Below are 15,979 nucleotides of genomic sequence, written 5' to 3' on the forward strand. Positions count from 1 at the left end.
CAAGTGGCACAACGTCAGCAGCTTGTCGCACAAGAACTTCTCACGATGTCACTTATCCCAGTACTCTCACTCATACACGTTTAACACAACATAATGTTTGACTGCTTTTGACAAATCGAAATGTTTTAGAAAAGCTTCAAGCTTAAACGAGATTTAATCAAGCTTTTTAGTATAATTATTACCAACTTATATGCATTATATAATCAGTAAAAGTTGATAAATAAAATTATTACAATGATTTTGGTCTACTAAATACACGATCATATCAACAATTTTATTGACACAAAATTTGATAATTCAAGCATAATCTCCTGCAAATGTAGTATAATGTGGCTACAATTTAGTATAAAACCTAGCTATATGAGCATAAATTTTAATGGAAACCCTATTTGTTTTTACCAAATCATATGCATATATTATGAGTAAATGTTGAAAAATAAACTCACTATCATGATTTTGTTTTACTTAACACAATATGATATCAATATTATTGACACTAAATATGATAATACAAGCATAATGTCTTGCAAATGGTCACTTTTGTCTTATCACTAAATTATATGAATATTTGATGAGTAAGAATTGAGAAATGAACTTATTCCAAGATTTTGCTCCACCAAACACAAAATTATATCAACAATGTTATTCAGCACAATAAATTATAATTTGGGTATAATTTATCACAAATATAATATAATGTGGCTATAATGGAATATAAAAAATGTGAATTTGAGCATAGTATAATGTAATTTTTTTAAAAAAATTAATTTTATGTAAATATTTTTTTTCACCTGCTACGTGGTACCAGCCCAAATGCAGCATATTTTTGTTTAAAGGCTCAGGCCCAGGTCCAGTGACACTTATTTCAATACGTGTAGTTTTAAAATATTAAAATCTCACTGCTATTAAGGCTTATCTTATATTTATTCTTGCACATTTTTGGTATATTTTGGAATATGATTTAGGTGACTTCATTTTTAGTTATTTAGTAAATTTGGGGAAATTTTCTATAAATTGAATTATATAGATTTTTAGTCCTTTAATTTGTCAAAAAAAATTCGATATAAAAACTAATATTTCTTGTACATTTAATCCAATTTTCGTAGGTGTGATGATATAATGGTGAAAATTAATGACATGATCTCAGTGTGGTATATATATTGCTAAAATATCCAACATCATATCAACAATTTTTTTTTATCGAATATCAACATTTGTTGAAAGTCAAACTAAATGTATAAAAAACACATACCAAGTTATTTAATGAAAATAAATTTTTAAATAATAGAATAATAATAATAATAAAAAAACCTAATGATGCCAATTTATAAGGTAACTCTTCGGAATCTTTTATAAAACGACTTTGAAGGGAAATATATTTTCTTTATTTAATTGATATAATTTCTTATCTTAAATAATTTCTCTAATATTATCTTTCATTGTTGATTTGATTGTGTATAATATTTAATTATGATTTTGCATTTCTAGATAATTATGTTAAGATTTTATTGTGATATAATATCTTCCTTAAATCTAATTTCATTCTTGATAAGATTATGCGGAATATTGGGTTTGTCTTTTCTAGATATTATAGTTATGATAAATATCTTGAAGATATGATATTATTGATTTAACTCTTGATTTCTTTATTTTGTAGATTTCATTGTGAGATAACGTGAATTATAAATAAGAGAGATGTAGATTAAAAAGTATGGATAGAGAGAGAGACGAAGAAAAATTCAGAGAGTTTTAGTGAAAGAGATTTTCGTGGAGATAGTTTTTCGTGGAGGTGATTTTCGTGGGAGTTCTTCGTGGGAGATTTTCGTAGTGGTCTTTTCTCTCTTCTCAATCAATATACACGCACTGTGCACGTCATGGTTCTCATAGAAAAACATCCTACAAAGGCGTTGCTGTTTTGAAGAGGAGTCATCCGTTTTGTTTTCCACTCTTCGCTTGGAGGTTTTCATGAATGCATAACTCATGCACTTTTGCACGTCGAGATTTCAGAGACAAATAATTCTACAAAGACGTTGCTGTTTTGAAGAGTGCTGGTTTACGTGTTGCCCTGAATGTTGCCAACATCTACAGACAACATCCGTAAAGATGTTGGCTGAAGCTCGTGTTTAGCTGCTCGTGTTTTTAGGGATCTCGTTTTTTGCTTTCTTATTCATGTTTAATATTGTTGGTTGTTTTTAGAAAGCTTTATTTTCTCAACTTGTTGAGAAAATTGATTTTTGTCATAATCACTAGTGTTAGGTTTTTGTAATCGGTTTGATTTTTCTAGTGATTAATTTTTGCCAAAAGGGCAAATTTAATCTCGTCCATCTCTTTATTTAAAGTGAATTTGTGTTACAAAATATAATATTCTGCTGCATGTTGTCTCAGATGTTGTAACATCTGGGACAACACCTAATTCTGACAAATCACAAATTTATAATTTTACATCATATACTCATATTCTTATTATTTTGAGCATTTGTCGTACAAAATAATTCTTACAGACTTATTGTGGGGACCCGGACGCTAATCATATTCTTAATCATCATTGTGACAATTCAATTCATTATAATAAACAGGGTCTAAATTTTTTTTTTTTAAAATGCGGAATGTAATGGAATTCAATCTAATATACATATCAGTATAAAGGTACAAGTCTTGTACAACAAGCATCAAACTCAAACTAAGGTTCAACAATTAAATGTCAAGTGTTGAATCCTATCTACAGCAACGTCAAAGTCCGTAGTCTTCCACTCTAATCACGATCACTCATCATCTCCTCGACCCTGATCCTATCCCACCTGTTGACATGCACACATACAAACACGACAACAGCCGGATAACTCCGGTGAGAATAAAATCTCAGTATAAATCAATGAATTATGCGATCATATAAATAATGTAAAAGCATGTAACAAATATCAGTAATATGTATCAAATCTGAAAACATAATCAATATAAAACTGTCAATCAGACTCGTGACTCTACGTCTCAGACTAGACTCATTCCTAGTCTAGGGATCCCGATTTCCAGACGTTGGTATTCCATATCGAATATCAGTAATAGAAGAAACTTCAATTCTATCCACTTCGATATAACCAAACATCCGGTGTCTTGATCTATCCGTCACAGACTTTGGACACTTTCGCCAAATCCCTATCCTGTGACAATGTGCAATGCACCAGTGACGATTCCATCACTATTCGGCACTTATGTCACAAGATCACTCGTCTAATACTCTTCTAATACATGCTTTCTATAAATCAATAGAACAAGCATATCAATTCAAATCAATACACACAATAACAATAAGTATGTGATTTAGGGAAACTCAAGTATATCATACTCGAGTCGTTCTCCCGGTACCACATTAACTTATACCTTTCTTTCTGTAAATCTGATTCTGTTGAAGTCTCGGATTTAATGCCTGTCAATACTCAATCTGGCAATAACAATATCGAAAATACAATATCAATATACTGCTCAAATCAATACCGAATCTGATCAATCTGAATTTAACTCAAAATCATCGGTATAACGGCACAATCTGAATATCCCCGTCAATACAATATCAACAGATATCAATTACCACAACTCATAATTAATAACAACACAAATCTGATATCAATCTCAATCAAATCAACTCAGAAAATCATAACAATTACATACGGTATCCGTTCTTCAATCCGGTTTCGATTATACGATGTCTAACATGTCGAGAACACCATATACGAATCATATCTGATTCTGACAATATCATAATTACAAGACATAACAAAACTTAAGAAAACTTACGTCCAGTTGAAGCCTGCGTCGATAGGAACACAGTACTGCAGTCGGATTCAAAATCTAACGGACGGATTGAAATATAAATGCGTAAGGATTTTCACAAGCCTTTCTCGTTCCTTTTCTTTGTTTCAGCTGAGGAAGGAATTGTATATGTATATATATATCCTAAGCTGCATGAAAGTATACGTGTCATCATTTTCTTGAACTTCAGTCGGCGCTCGGGCGGTAAGAAAGTACCGCTCGGGCGCGGGATGTTCTGCACACACTTGCTATGCACTGGCGCTCGGGCGGTCACAAACTACCACCCGGGCGCCACCTCTTCTGCCCGAATCATAATCCTCTTGAACACTGGCGCTCGGGCGGTCAAAAACTACCGCTCGGGCGCCAAACTCTCTGTCCAAAATCCATTCTTATGATGCATTGGCGCTCGGGCGGCCCTTTTCTACCGCTCGGGCGCCAACAGTGCTGTACAAAATATACATAAATCACATGCTTCACCCAATCTGGTCTCGGAAGGGTCCATCTATAATCATATCAGTTCCAAAATCAATAATCTCAAATCAACAGAATCAAAATCTCGGGCATTACATTTCTCCCCCCCTAAGATCCGATTTCGTCCCCGAAATCACAGGCAATCAAATCAGATATCAGAAAGAAATGTATAACAGAAGCTGAATAGAAAAATCACATCAGTTAAATAATGCTGGGAATTCCTGTCTCATATCTGATTCAGTCTCCCAAGTAGCTTCTTCAGTCCCATGACGAGTCCATTGAACTTTTACAAGAGGAATAGTCTTTGTTCTAAGTTGCTTTTCCTTGCGATCGATAATCTGGATCGGTTTTTCGACATAACTTAGACTTTCATAAAGTTCTGCCTTGTCTGGCTGAATAATGTGAGAATCATCAGGGAGATATTTCTGTAGCATAGATACATGAAAAACATCATGTATACCCGATAATGAAGGCGGTAATGCGAGTCGATAGGCACGATCTCCTATCTTCTCGAGAGTTTCATATGGACCAACGTATCGTGGAGACAACTTCCCTTTCTTGCCAAATCTGACAACTCCTCTGAAAGGTGAAATCTTCAAAAATACTCTGTCTCCTACCTCAAATACCAACGGTCTACGTCGAATGTTGGCATATTTGGCTTGTCTGTCCTGTGCTGCCTTCATTCTTTTCTGAATCAGTTTCACTTTCTCTGTCATTTCTCTGATCATATCAAGCCCAATCTCAGGAACCTCAGAGATATCATCCCAATACAAAGGGGATCTACATTTCTTTCCGTACAACGCTTCGAAAAGAGCCATCTCAATACTCGTCTGATAGCTGTTGTTGTACGAAAACTCACAAAGTGGCAATGCATCTTGCCAATTAGTGTTAAAATCAAGCACTATGGCTTATGCATATTCTCCAATGTCTGAATCGTCCGCTCTGACTGTCCGTCGGTCTGAGGATGATATGCGATACTCATATGTAAATTCGTACCTAGATCCTGCTGTAAACTCTGCCAGAAGTGCGAAGTAAACCGAGGATCACGGTCCGAAACAATCGACTTCGGCACTCCGTGCAATCTGACCACCTCTCTGACATAAATATCGGCCATCTGGTCATATCTGTACGTCATCTTGTATGGAATAAAACATGCGGATTTGGTCAATCTGTCAATCACAACCCAAATCGCATCACAACCTCTAGAGGAACATGGTAACTGCGTCACAAAATCCATGGAAATGTGATCCCATTTCCATTCAGGAATAGATAAACTCTGCAGTAAACCTCCTGGTTTCTTCCTCTCGGCTTTCACCTGTTGGAAATCTCATCGGTCTATAATCTGTCTCAAATACCAATCCAGACAAACAGCAATCTTCTATCAAATTCGAAACACCAATCGTCGATAAGGATAAAGAACATACCTTTCGACTCAGTGCATCTGCTGCTGCATTAGATTTCCCCGGATAGTACTTGATTTCACAATCGAAGTCTTTAAGCAAATCAAGCCATCTTCGCTGCCTCATATTCAACTCTGACTGTGAAAAGAGATATTTCAAACTTTTATTATCAGAATAGATTTCAAACTTCTCACCATAAAGGTAGTGTCGCCATATCTTCAAATCAAAGACGATGGCAGCCAATTCAAGATCATGAATTGGGTAACGAGTCTCATGTGGCTTCAGCTGTCTCGAGGCATAAGCAATAACATGCCCTTGCTGCATCAGAATACAACCCAATCCTCGGTGAGATGCATCACAATAAACCACAAAATCACCAGTACCTGATGGATTCGTCAAGATCGGTGCACTGGTCAGTCTTTTCTTCAATTCAAGAAAGCTGGTCTCATATTCTTCAGACCAAACAAATGGAGCATTCTTCTGAGTCAACTGAGTAATTGGCTTGGCAATACTAGAAAAATCTTTAATAAATCGACGATAATATCCTGCCAAACCCATAAAACTGCGAATATCGGGTACTGATGTCGGTCTCGGCCAAGAAATCACTGCCTCAACCTTATTGGGATCAACTGATATACCGTCTCCGGATATAATATGCCCCAGAAATACAATATGTCTCAACCAAAACTTACATTTTGACAGTTCAAGCATACAATTTCTCAGCCCTCAGAATTTTCAACACAGTTCTTAAATGCTCGGCATGTTCAATCATATTCTTCGAATAAATCAAGATATCATCAATGAATATAATAACAAAATCATCAAGATACCTCTGGAATATGCAGTTCATCAGACCCATAAACACAGCTGGAGCATTAGTCAAACCGAACGGCATGACAATAAACTCATAATGTCCATACCTGGTTCTAAATGTTATCTTCGAGATATCAGAATCCCTGACTCTCAGCTGATGATATCCAGATCTCAGATCGATCTTGGAATGTACTGAAGAACCCTGCAACTGATCAAACAAATCATCAATGCGAGGCAAGGGATATTTATTCTTTACCGTTGCTTTGTTCAGTTGCCGGTAGTCGATACAGAGTCTCATAGAACCATCTATCTTTCGAACAAACAGTACTGGAGCACCCCAAGGAGACACACTCGGTCTGATGTACCCTTTGGCCAGTAAATCCTCCAACTGCTCTTTCAACTCAATCGGTGCCATTCTGTACAGAGCCCTCGAAATCGAAACTGTACCTGGAATCAACTCAATACTGAAGTCTATCTCTCGAATCGGAGGCAAACAAGGAATTTCATCTGGGAAGACATCAGCGAACTCACACACCACTGGCAAATCCGTCAATGATGGACTCGATTTCAGTAAATCAACTGAATAGACAAGGAATCCTTCCGCTCCTTTCTGCAACAATCGAGTCATAGAAAATACGGATATAAAAGGAATTCTAGATCGAGAACCCTTACCGTAGGATTTCCACTCATCAACCATATCCGGTCTGAATCTCACCATCTTGTGGAAACAATCAACAGTAGCTCTGTACTTGGTTAACATATCGATACCAATAATACAGTCAAAATCAGACAACCCAAGCACAATACAGTCTAACTCAATCTCATGCCCATCATACTGTAGTATACAATGTTTAACAGATTTCACTGATATCAAACCGGTCCCCAACGGAGAAGAGACAGACACTACAGCAGATAATGACTCAATAGGCAAAGAATGCATCAAAGCAAATCGCTCAGATATGAATGTATGCGATGCACCAGTATCTATCAATACATATGCAGGATAACCAGAAATAAAACATTTACTTGCCACAACATTGTCAGGTGCCCCCTGAGCCTGCTCCTCTGTCAAAGCAAATACTCTGGCCTGCTGTCTAGGAGGCTGGCTAACTGTCTGACTACCTCCTACCCTTTGCTATGACTGAGATGGCGCTGGATGGAATGAATGAACAGCGGCTGATCGTCTATCAGTCTGTGCCGCTGATCCAGATGATTCGGCACCCTGTGATCTCTGAGAATCTCTCTGGGGGCAGACTCTGGAAAAATGTCACTATTGCCTACAAATACGGCAACTGCCGAACACTCCTCGGCACTGCTCTGTGGAATGCTTCCCTCCACAAGTGCTGCAATAAGGTCCTGTATAACTCTGGCCCTGACCGGTCTGTCTCGAGCCACTAGAACTGGATGAACTGCTTCCAGATCTCTTAAACTGCTTCTCTCTAACTTTCAGGAAGTCTTTCTTTCCCCCACTGCTGCTGCCACTCTCAAACCGGAGAGGTGGTTGCTGTGGTCTTGGTGCTGGAGGTACAAACGAAGCTCCTCTCTGTCTCATCAGACCGGCTTCAGCTCCCTTAGCTCTGTTCAAAGCATCGGTAAAATTATTCGGTCTCCCGGTATTCACCAAGGTAAAGATTTTCGGATTCAGGCCATTAATGAACTGATCAACAACGACTTCGTCATTCTCGGCCACATGTGGAGCAAATCATAGCAGTGTAGAGAACTTGGCCACATATTCCTCAATGTTCAGCTGACCCTGTCTCAAGTTTGCAAATTCTGCTCCTTTGTCCTTCCTATACGACACTGGAAAGAACCTCTGATAGAATTCAGTTTTAAAGACATTCCAGGTAATAGTCGTACCTCGATGCTCCAAGGCTCGCTTTGTTGTAATCTACCAGTTCTTTGCAACATCATGCAACTGGTGCCCTATCAGTTTCACTCTCCGCTCATCAGTATAATCCAAGGACTCAAACAGCATCTCAATGTCGTCTAACCAACTCTCGCAATCAACTGAAGTCTTAGTACCCTTCAGAGTCAGTGGATGGAATGACTGAAATCTCTTTAACAATGTCTCCATCGGTGTTGTTGTTACATCCATTGGAGGATTCGAAGTGCTACCCTGTTCCGGTACTCTTCGAGAAGGCATATTTGATTATCAAAAGAGTTAGCAACCAAATACCACAATCTGTTTCAGTCCTCCTCCGGATCATCTTACTGCTGATCAAGAATCGGTTCTGATTCATTCTCAATAACACATGTTTTCAAATCAAGTCAGATAAACAGATAAACATGCATTATAAAGTAGTAGAACATGCTAGCACTCAAAAGCAGGAAAGAAAACTCAATCTACCCCGCTCACTAGCTCCTATCTCAGTCTAAAGGATCTATCACTCTGATACCACCTGTTGTGGGGACCCGGACGCTAATCATATTCTTAATCATCATTGGGACAATTCAATTCATTATAATAAACAGGGTCTAATTTTTTTTTTTAAAATGCAGAATGTAATGGAATTCAATCTAATATACATATCAGTATAAAGGTACAAGTCTTGTACAACAAGCTTCAAACTCAAACTAAGATTCAACAACTAAATGTCAAGTGTTGAATCCTATCTACAGCAACGTCAAAGTCCGTAGTCTCCACTCTAATCACTATCACTCATCATCTCCTCGACCCTGATCCTGTCCCACCTGTTGCCATACACACATACAAACACGACAACAGTCGGATAACTCCGGTGAGAATAAAATCTCAGTATAAATCAATGAAACATGCGATCATATAAATAATGTAAAAGCTTGTAACAAATATCAGTAATATGTATCAAATCTGAAAATATAATCAATATAAAACTGTCAATCAGACTCGTGACTCTACGTCTCAGACTAGACTCATTCCTAGTCTAGGGATCACGATTTTCAGACGTTGGTATTCCATATCGAATATCACTAATAGAAGAAACTTCAATTCTATCCACTTCGATATAACCAAACATCCGGTGTCTTGACCTATCCGTCACAGACTTTGGCACTTTCACCAAATCCCTATCCTGTGACAATGTGCAATGCGCCAGTGACGATTTCATCACTATCCGGCACTTATGTCACAAGATCACTCGTCTAATACATGCTTTCTATAAATCAATAGAACAAGCATATCAATTCAAATCAATGCACACAATAACAATAAATATGTGATTTAGGGAAACTCAAGTATATCATACTCGAGTCGTTCTCCCGGTACCACATTGACTTATACATTTCATTCTGTAAATCTGATTCTGTTGAAGTCTCGGATTTAATGCCTGTCAATACTCAATCTGACAATAACAATATCGAAAATACAATATCAATATACTGCTCAAATCAATATCGAATCTGATCAATCTGAATTTAACTCAAAATCATCGGCATAACGGCACAATCTGAATATCCCCGTCAATACAATATCAACAGATATCAATTACCACAACTCATAATTAATAACAACACAAATCTGATATCAATCTCAATCAAATCAACTCAGAAAATCATAACAATTACATACGGTATCCGTTCTTCAATCCGGTTTCGATTATACGATGTCTAACATGTCGAGAACACCATATACGAATCATATCTGATTCTGACAATATCATAATTACAAGACATAACAAAACTTAAGAAAACTTACGTCCAGTTGAAGCCTGCGTCGATAGGAACACAGTACTGCAGTCGGATTCAAAATCTAACGGACGGATTGAAATATAAATGCGTAAGGATTTTCACAAGCCTTTCTCGTTCCTTTTCTTTGTTTCAGCTGAGGAAGGAATTGTATATGTATATATATATATCCTAAGCTGCATGAAAGTATACGTGTCATCATTTTCTTGAACTTCAATCGGCGCTCGGGCGGTAAGAAAGTACCGCTCGGGCGCGGGATGTTCTGCACACACTTGCTATGCACTGGCGCTCGGGCGGTCACAAACTACCGCCCGGGCGCCACCTCTTCTGCCCGAACATAATCCTATTGAACACTGGCGTTCGGGCGGTCAAAAACTACCGCTCAGGTGCCAGACTCTCTGTCCAAAATCCATTCTTGTGATACATTGTCGCTCGGGTGGCCCTTTTCTACCGCTCGGGCGCCAACAGTGCTGTACAAAATATACATAAATCACATGCTTCACCCAATCTGGTCTCGGAAGGATCCATCTATAATCATATCAGTTCCAAAATCAATAATCTCAAATCAACAGAATCAAAATCTCGGGCAATACACTTATATAGATATTTAGTCATTTAATTTGTCAAAATTTGATTTTAATATAACAAATTAACTTTTATTGAAGTTCTAGCATACCGCAGGACATTGCTGATGTTAGCAATGACTATCGTTATTGTAGAACCCGTAAATCAGTAGACGTATAAGCCATGCATAATTCTAGATTTTTAAATTTAATTGACTTCATTGCATAATTATTTTAAATGCATTTATTTGAAGTTAATTATTCATTATTTCAGTTCAGTAGTTTGATTTTTAGCATTTCAGTTATTTCAGTGAGGCCGGACTGGAGTTGGAGTTTTGAGATAGAATTTAAGATTTGAGAAATATTTCCAGAAGTTAATTTAGCTAGCAAGTAAGTTCATTTAAGTTAAAAAGAAGTTTAAGGAATTATTTAAGTTAGTTGAGGATTTTAATTTAATTATTGGAGGTGATTAAGAAATGAGCTCATTTAAGTTACTTAATTAAGGGGTTAGTTCACTAAATTAATTAAAGGATTAGTAAGGCTTTTAAGGGTTATTAAATTACTAGATAATCAATTTTCCCCCTACCATTTATCATGCATTTTCGGCCACACCCCTAGAAGAACAAACTAGGACTTGCCAACTCACCTTTGACCCATTCTTGGTTGATTAGCATGCTAATTCTTTTAGCTATTTTTCCACCTTAATTAATTAATACTAGACCACTATCCTAACCCTTGTTTGGCATGATAAAATCGGCCACTATAGTCTAGAATCACCCAAGAGATCATTTGAAAGCAATTCAAAATTCAAAATTCAAATGCATGAAGACTTGGTCTTGATATGATCCTTATATCTTGCACCATCCTCCTCACCCCTCATAACCACTCCATCACACTCCCTCCCCACCGAAATCAGACCCATTTTCAGTAGAAAAAACGTGAATAACAGCTAGGGAGAAAGGGAGAAAAATCGAGAACTAGAAAGAACAAGAGAAGCGCTCCACCTCCTCCGTGCCGCGTCGTCGTCGTTTCGTTCGTTTTCTTTCGAAACGAAACCAGGCATGTCTAGATTTCTTTCAAACCTCAATCAAGTCATATTATCATTTATTTTTCAGTACATGATCATGTTTATTCAAGTAAAAATCGAGATCCATGTCAAAACATTTTGAAACCACACATGCAGAATTTTCGAATTTATTGGCAAGCTTCACGGTTTCTTTTGTTTTGTGAGTTTCAGGTATTGGATCGACTCCAGGCTCCCAAGGCGGCTTGTATACATGTAGTAGGATGCATTAGGACCATGTTGGTTCATTCAAACCAGCCCCATGCTTGCTGGAAATTCAGAATGACAGCAAGTCCCCATAGGTGCAGAAAATGTTGTTCGAGAATTCAGTTTCTTGTCATGGAGGAAGGATCTGATCTTGGCTGCCCCAAGGGCCTATAGCCATGGTCGGATCACTTCCCTATCAAGTCTAAGACGTGACTAAGTTGCCCTTTTGGTGGCTTGGTCCATGGTTCATCGGTTTTTAATAAAAACATCACAACAGCCCCTATACCCCTTCGGCTTCTTCATTTGTTCAGCTTTTGGTTTTGGTTTGTGTTTGCTTGGTGTGGATCTTGGTTGGCCTATGGCCCTTAGCCACGGTTCATATCATGCTCCTAGATGTCTAGATCGTGCCATGGTCAATCAAATGGCCACTGGAACGACGCAAGACATCGATCATAGCATAAACACTACACACGCATGCACGTTGCTCTCGGTTGGACCCTTCGGTTGAGTTATGGTGTGATGCGGATTGTGGCTGGCCTAGGGCCCTTAGCCATGGTTCAAATCATTCCTTGGGATGTTGGTAAGAGTCTCTGGTCGGTGGTTCACGCCCCTAATGGCCTATAGTCTCGAAACCAACTCAAGTCTTGTAGTTGCGCAGCTGCTGGAAATTACAGCAAGTTGCTGTGTCGGTTCAGAGGCTCGTTCGAGTTCTTGGTTGGCTTTTAGCCCATGGCCTTGGACTGGACAGTGCCTCATTGAGTTGGGAAGGTCATGTTTTTGACCGTTCATCATTTGGATCATTTTTGAGGTCGTACGAGAATTTACGGTGCAATGTGCCAAATTGACTCTCGAAAGAGCGTTTCGTGTTTTGGCCTCCATTTCACCTAGATTTCGACCCTATCATTTTAGGAGCATTATTTTATGATTTTTCAGCGTATTTTAATCATGACTATGCGTTGCTTTGGTGTCGGTTCAGGTTGGTTCGGAGTCATGATTAAATGCGAAGTCATTAGGCGTCATAGTCGCATATTTTGAACGTAAATTGCATAGTTGGTCATGTTTAAGCTATTGCATATTTTTCATGGCACAGTTAGGTTGCAGCGAGCCTGGGAACGATCCAATCCAATCCAGTTGGTAAAATTACAGGAATTTTCATTACGCCAGTTAATTATTTTACGTGCATTAAATAGAAAATGATTATTTTTGAGATTTATGCGATATGGCTTGTGGTTCATTGACTATGTGGGAGTGTTATTTTATACGGTCGCCAGTGACCGATCAGTTCAGTATGGTACCACCCGGTCGCCAGTGACCGGCCAGTTCAGTTCAGTTTCAGCCTCCCCGGTAGCCAGTTACCGATCAGTTCAGCTTAGTGCAGTGGCCACAGGCGTAAAACATAATCTCAACAGAAAATTTTACCAGTTATTTCAGTACAGGCTCCAAGGAGCAAATATTTTTACAGTGATTTCCAGTTCAGTTATGCACGTATTATAATTGCTCAGCACAGATTATTTTTCAGTATGCCTCAGGACAGGATATGTTAACTCATGCATATTTTAATTCAGATTTTTACTCGTTACCTGTGTTATTATGCATGCTGAGTCTTTAGGCTCACTAGACTTGATTGTTGTAGGTACTGATGAGGCCAGGGCCGAGGGCGGGGACCAGTGAGCCAGCTTAGGTCGGCAGTAGTGGCACCCGAGGACCTCAGAGCAGCAGTTGTTAATTTTTTTCCGCAAACAATTTTATCAGTCGTTGGATATTTTTAAATCGTTGTTGTTGGCAAAACTTTAATTTTCTTCCGCTGCAATACTTTGAAATATGGAACTTGATTCACCAGTGATTTTTATGAATGAGGCCATTTGAGTTCTTTTAAAAAGAAAATTTTTAATTTTCCGCAAATTTTCAATAAAGGAGTTTTAGGTCCTTCACAGTTGGTATCAGAGCGGTGGTTCTGTATAGGGTTTCACTACTACTGACCGCGAGAAGCTCACGAATCCACGCCTTTGGTCTGTAAGTTTTTCAGTTCAGCATTTTGTTCAGCATTTTAGTTAAAGCATGAATTAGTTTGTCAGCATGCTTCCAGATTTTCAGTATTTCAGAGTTCATTTAAAATAAATTATGGAATTATGCATGTTAGTTACGTATGGGTTATGTTGGAACAGTATGCCCCCTAGACGCATTTTAGAGCGCAACAGAGAGGTGGAGCCTCGCCGAGAGGACAGAGAGGAGCATAGACCGGAGGGAGACCTACCACCTCCTCCACCGCCCCCACCGGACATGAGTGCCCAGATGTTAGCTGGGATGGCATAGTTCTTCGCACAGTTTGCGGGGGGCAATGCCGCAGCCGTAGCCGCAGCCGCAGCCAGGCCGACAGGGCCCGAGGCTGTGTATGAGCGATTCATGAAGATGCGCCCGAAGGAATTCTCTGGGGCATCTGACCCCATGGTTGCCGAGGGATGGATCAAATCCCTCGAGGTTATCTTCGAGTTCATGGAGCTGGGAGACGCAGACCGAGTCCGATGTGCCACCTACTTGTTCACTGGAGACGCCCGCTTATGGTGGGAAGGAGCTTCGGTAGCCCTGACATTGGCTACACTTTCTTGGACCCGCTTTACGGAGGTTTTCTACTCCAAGTATTTTGCTGAGGAGGTTCGCACCAGGCTGACCACCGAGTTCATGAGTCTGAGACAGGGGGATATGTCGGTTACGGAGTTTATCCGTAAGTTCGAGAGGGGCTGTCACTTTGTGCCCCTGATAGCGAATGATGCCAGAGCCAAGCTGATGCACTTCCTGGTGGGTTTATGGCCGATCTTGCGCTGGGATGTTAGGGTATCTGACCCTGCTACTTATGAGATTGCCGTCTCCAAGGCCTTAGCCGCAGAGCAGGATCTGCGGGATATCGAGAGGGATCGCCAGGGCAAGCGCCCAGTCCAGGCACCGCACCGCCCTCCTCCTCATCAGCATCAGCAGCAGAATAAGAGGCCTTTTCATGGACCGCCCAGGAACCGAGGCCAACAGCAGCAGTAGCAGCAGCGGGGACGCCCAGCCCCGAGGACTCAGGAGCACCCAGTCTGTCCCAGGTGCTCACGTCGCCATCCTGGAGCATGTATGGCTGGCTCAGGAAAGTGTTTTAAGTGTGGCAGTCAAGACCACATGTTGCTGCAGTGTCCTCAGAGGAATCTGCCTACCCAAGGCAGAGTTTTTGCTCTCCATGCCGCGGAAACCAACCCGGAGACTATGTTGTTGACAGGTACCTTTAAACTTTAAGTTATTCTTTGAATTTCAGCATTTTGGGAATCGGGATTTAGATTTTGAACTTAGAACTGTTATAGGATTGCATGCTCTACTCAGATTTATTTCGGGGAAATTAAGCTAGAGGAACCTTGACCTTTGCATGTCTATAAGTTTAGATCTTGTAGTGGGATTCAACTTAGAGCTCCGCTCTTTCAGGGAAAATTTTTATATCTGGTTTCGCTACCAAGGCCTTGATAGATTCAGGGGCCACTCAATCGTTTATTTCGGAGATCTTTGCAAACTTTCTCAAGATCCAGACCATTGGGCTAGATACAGCCTTTTCAGTAGTGTTGCCGTCAGGCGAGGAGATGGCAGCTACCAATGTTATCCGAGATATAGACCTTGAGCTGCACGGTAATCTTGTTTATGCGGATCTGATTGTGCTACCGATGCCGGAATTTGACATCATCCTAGGGATGGACTGGCTATTGAGGAACAGAGTGTTGATAGACTTCCAGCGGAGATCCGTTCTTGTCCGACCGCCTGGAATGGAGCAGTTCTTATTTGAGTCGGACAGGTACTTTCCTTTACCGCGCATTATTCCTTATGTTCAGGCTAGGAAGCTCATGCATAGAGGGTGTCGGGCATTTCTAGCGACCTTTTTATCTGTCCCCGAGGAACCCAGCCAGTCAGCCTCAGATGTTCCGATAGTTAGAGATTTCTTAGACGTTTTTCCCGAAGACGTCTCTGGTATG

The sequence above is a fragment of the Primulina tabacum genome, chromosome 1 (assembly GCF_025594145.1).
Source record: "Primulina tabacum isolate GXHZ01 chromosome 1, ASM2559414v2, whole genome shotgun sequence".
NCBI classification, from domain to species: Eukaryota; Viridiplantae; Streptophyta; class Magnoliopsida; order Lamiales; family Gesneriaceae; genus Primulina; species Primulina tabacum.